This window comes from Zosterops lateralis (assembly GCF_965231275.1).
Source record: "Zosterops lateralis genome assembly, chromosome: 3".
NCBI classification, from domain to species: Eukaryota; Metazoa; Chordata; class Aves; order Passeriformes; family Zosteropidae; genus Zosterops; species Zosterops lateralis.
In genome coordinates, this window is record NC_139764.1 from 2,120,835 (window position 1) to 2,126,142 (window position 5,308).

Genomic DNA, 5,308 nt, shown 5'->3' on the forward strand with positions numbered 1-5,308 from the left:
CTCTCAAACAACAAATGCCCCCCAGTCTCTCTGTGTTGCCTCCACAACAAATACCAGCCATGCCAGGGCACTGGTTTGTTTTAATTCCCCAAATGTTTTTGAAGTAAGTCCCAGGGTGGTGTGAATTCTTTATACTGATCTCGCTGCTTTCATACAGAAGAAAATGGCTCACCTTCCCTCTTCCCCCCCCGCCCAATTTTAAGTGGAAAAAAGTCTTGATGAGACTGTCTTTTATTTCTTTATTTTGAGCAGAATGGGCCAGCAAATGCAGCTGCTGGGTATGGAATGCCAAAATCTTAGTCTGTCTCTACACTCACTCAGGTGAACCAGCAGCCATGAATGTCCCCAAACTGGCACCAAACTGCAACTCTGGTCATTGAAGATCCCCAAGGTAAGAACAGCTGACTTGATAGGAGCTCTGCCTGGAATGAGTAAATAGAGGCTCTGCATTAATTAATTGAGCAGCAAACAGGGATTTACTGGGCTGCTTTTATGGTTATGGTACTTTCTAGCACGTGCAGTTGAGTGGATTGTGAGGTGGTGTTTGCCAGAGCTGGTAACTCAGGTCTGATGTGTGCAGTGCTGGGAGTGAGGGGGAACTGCCAAAGGAGGAATGAGCAAATCATCTTGCTTGGAATTACTCTTTTCTTAAAGAAAAACCTCCTTCCCCTCCTGCTTAGTGGCTCCAGATGCCTTCTGTTTGGTTTTTTTTTATCCCAGAAGTAGCATGGTATGGTTGAGATTTTTGATGTGTGGAAGTTCAGAGGAGGGGAAGGCTTAGCAAGGCTACATGGATTGGTAAGGGTCAAGCAACACAGAGATGGTAGTGTGAAGGAAAATGGAGTTTTGAATACTCTTACATACATAAAAATATGACTGTGTTTTAAAAGCTTACTATAGCATCGACCAGAGACAGAAACCTTACTTGGATCTTTCTTGACTGTGAAAGCTCAGAGAAGTCCATGCGAATAATTAAAAAATTGAGAAATACTGATGGGGATGATGAGAAATAAGTGAAACCATAGTGTCCTGTGATATTGATATGAGGGCTTTGCTGGAATCAGGCTCTGGGGAGCTCCAGCCTAGTTCCAAGCATTGGTGGCTCTCCCCAGGCTACCAGCTTGTGGGGAAGGACCCCAGGGACTGCATCCCATGCCTCTGTCTGAAACAGCTTCCTAAACACCTCGTTCACAAAGAACTGCCAAAATAATAATACTGAATTATTAATGTGTTTGTTAGAACATGATAATTACTCTCCTCTTGAATATGAACTTGTTATAATGATCTCTTCAAAACACTGGCTGTGGCCCTGAAGTTTGAAGTTTCTTTGGATTTTTTTGCCCCCCACTACCGTGTGTAGATAGAAGTAGATTTTTAAAAATATTTCTAAGTCTGCAGATTAAAAAAAAAAAAAAAAGGGAAAACATAACATTGGGAGCCCATTGCCAGCTTCAGGGAAGAAAGAGGACAAAGGGAAGGGAGATGGGGACCTGCCCTGCTGGATCCAGGCTGCTGCAGGTGAATATTGTGCTGTGTTTAGGTGGGACAATCTGTTTGCAATGAGCTCACCTGTGTGTGGCAAACACAGAGAGGGAGAAGGTGGTTTAATCCTTTCACACCTGACTTCATTTTCTTTTTATCATCACTCTTGGTACATGACAGGGGCTCAGACTGGCCCGGGAGCAGTGGTGTTCCTAGGCCTGAACACCTCCACTGTGGAGTAGGAGGGGTTTGATGATGTGATTGGGGTTTTTTTCAGGAAGCTTGGGAAGTCTCTGGTGTGACACAGGGCCATCCTGGCTCAGGCCAGTGTGCCAAGCCCTGTTAAACCACAGCTTCACTCACAGCTTAAGTGTAAAGGTCAGAGTGAAAGGAAAATGTTCTCTTGGGTTTGGAGGTGGCCTTTCCAATAGAATCTGGTTTGTTGCCAGAGCGGTGGGGGTTGGCCTGAACATCAATAAATGGTGTGGGGCTGTTGAGCTGCTCTGTTTTCACAGACATTAGACTTCATAAGAGAGGAAATACACAATCTAAACCCACAATATTTTCCTCCCCCTGCTGAAGGGGAAGTCTCCATAAACTGCTGCATGCTCCTATTTAGGAAGGCCCAGAGCCCACCCTATCCAACCTTGAGAATCCCAGGAAAAGCACACCATGAAACATGGAAATGTTTCCATGGGAACTGTTCTTCTACTCCTGCTAATAAAACAGACCCATAACACCAGTGACAACAGGTCCCAGTCTCTGCACCAAACTACAAACAGTGAATGCTACAAAGGGAGCTGGTAAAGAGCAGAAGTGTAACTCAACAGAACTGCTAAATTAGGTATGTGCATGCCTCTCTGAGAAAGCAGAAGCAGATAAACAAAGCCCTTGGGGAAAAGAAAACAAAAAAGGTCATTTTAATTACAGCACATTTAGCCAACATAAACCTCATGGATTGTGTGAAATCAGGTTTGTTCCTCTGATCCACAGCAGGAAACCCTGTAGCAGATCAAATGTGTTCAGGGAAGCTGTCCTGCTAATTGCTGCTCCTAGCTGAGCCAAAGCAAACTATTTAGACAAAGGATAGAATTCACATTTTATTTAGCATTAATTATGAAATAGCATGTCTTGATGGGCTTCACAATAACACTGCATTTCCTGGTGTGAGGGGAAGTAGTTTTAATCCTGTGAAATAATTGGAGAATTAACCCATTGCTTCAGGCAGGAGCCCCAATATGCACATATAATTAGGTGCAAGATGAGTGATGTAATGAATAAGCCCTTTTCTTTACTCACAACAATTATTAAAGTCATTCTAAAGCCTTCCTTACAAGCATTCTTGTATGTTCTGGTGTTAAAACTGTGTAGGGTTTGGGGTTTTTTTGGTTTTTTTTTTTCTCCTTTTTGACATGATTTTCACACTTCCTTTTAGTTTTTATTTTTAAGCCTATTGTGGCTGTTTTGCAGCATCTTTCTGGCTTCTCACTAGAGATTTCAGAGTTTTGCTGAGTATTTTGGGGGTTGGATGTGTTGCTTGGGTTCTCTCACTTTATGCTGCTAAACATGGACTGGGGGTTTTAGTTTCCTCCTGTGCTGTTCCAGCACTTGTGCATTGTCCTGGAGCAGCTTGTCCACATTTGTAGCCATGGACAAACAAAGCCAAAGAGGCAGGGAAGGAGTTGTGTTGGTACCCTGACAGAATGGAAACTGCAGGAATATCCATACAGTGCATCCATAATCCATGTGTGCTTATATTAAGTAATAACTTTACTATGTCCAGGAAAATGTTTCTGCAAGCGCTGATGGAAAACTGAACTGGATGGGAAGGCAGGTATGTGCCAGCAGAGAGCAATAAATGTGCTGTGCTAAAGACACTTTGGAGACATTTTCAGGTGTAAAAATGAGGCAGTCAGTTAAAAAATACAAATAAATGAAAAATAGACAACTTGAGCTGCTTTCAGCTGCTTCCCTCAGCTCTTCTGAAGCTGCCCTCTCTTTTCTCAGAGGATGGTTCCATGTGACAGTGGGCTTGTCTTTTTACCTGCTAATATCCCTACCTTAGCAGGAAAAAGGAACAATGGAGAGAAGAGGCAGCCAGTGGTCAGTGCCCAGACTGGCACTGATAAGTTTTTATCTTGGATCTTGATTAATTAATTGATGCTGAGGTCTCAGTTGGAAGGCACCGAGAACCTCGTCATGCCATGCCCCAGGTATTCACCATAAATACAGAAAATACTGATCCAGGAGAATCTGGAGGGGGAAAAAAAAATCCAAAGGTGGAATTTGGGGATTTCTAGTACTTTGTGTCATAGAGGGAGGGAAATTTTCTTGGGCTGGATGGAATTTACATAAATAATTTGTGCCTCCACCTGCATCCGTGGGTAACTCAGAAGCTGCTGATGTCACAGACTGAAGAAAACTTTCTGAATTCATGTTATAGAAAGCAGGTTCTAAGTCCCATTTGCTCCATTTTAGTTTTCTGTCATCATAGGAAATATATAAACACTCCATAAATTGGAGAAATCGCAAGAGGGAAAGATATTTAGTCTAATTACCCTGTGCTATTTGTTTGGTTGGGGAGGAAATGTTAGGCAGACATTTTTCTTTTTATCCCTAAGAGTAATTAAATGTGCTTCCAAAAAGGTTTTGGTCTAAACTGCCTGTTAACCACATTTTTACTTCCTTTTTTACATATTACTAGCCTCAGAATTCCAGTGGCCTAAACAAGAGGAGCTGAAATTTATATATAAATATATAAATTAAGGGATAGTATTAGAAGAGAGCTCTGTTACCAAAGTAACTCTGCTCAGATGTGTCCTGTGAGTTTTCATTCTTTTCAGATACATAAAGATGTCTAAAGGGCAGCAAAAATTACTGCAGTGCTGAACTATAATTGCACACAAATCCAAGTTCTTATTCATTTTCAATTATTTGATCCGTGCAATATTCCAACCCACCAGAAAATTAGTGCTGGTTTACCAGATATTCACTTTAAAAAAGAGCCCCAAATCTCTTCATGTTACTAATGCTGATATACAGACACAGTCCTGTTAACTGGGATTTCATGGGTATAAATGACTGGAAAATTACCTCAAAATGGTGCATTTTCTATTCTTGTTTTGGTGTGTCTGTTGCGATTTCCCAAGGAGTGGGTAAATTACATGGAAATTGTCACATGTAGTGGTTAAAAAGCTTTAAAAATCAATTTTACCTTGCAAGTAGGTAGAGAGGGGTAACTCTGAATGGAGTTTACTCTGGATTTGTGGAGCCTGGGCCTGAAAAGCAGGCTTATTTTATTTGCTCTTAGCTTAGTGTTTATGGTAGTTAGTGTTTGTTTGCTGTGGTACTACCGGAAGGCATCTGGGAATGCTTGGTGGCCTTTCCTTGGGAACACTGCTCAGAAAAATCTTGCTGTCTGAATTCTGCTGGTTAGGGAAGGTCCCTCCAATCTGCTGCTGACTTAGGCCATAGTCCTTCAAATAATTTCAGAAAAGAAAGGTACATCCCAAACAGCCTCATTAACACTGTTTTTAACACATTTTCCCTCAATTTTAAACCTTCCAACAAGTTTCTGTTCGAGGTTTTTTGTTTACATCAATGTGAAATATTTATTGACATGAAGAAATGCCTTCATCTCTTTGAGAGACAGGTTTGGTTTGCACGTATTCCTGCTGTGCACAGGAACATTTGCTGCTGATTAGAGAGGTACAGCTCTGTTTGCAAAGCAAAGTGCTTGCAAGAGCATATTTCTCCCTTTTGTCTTCTGATTTTTCTTCCCAACTGGAGTTTTCCAGGTGCAAAATGGTCTTCACTCAGAGAAAAG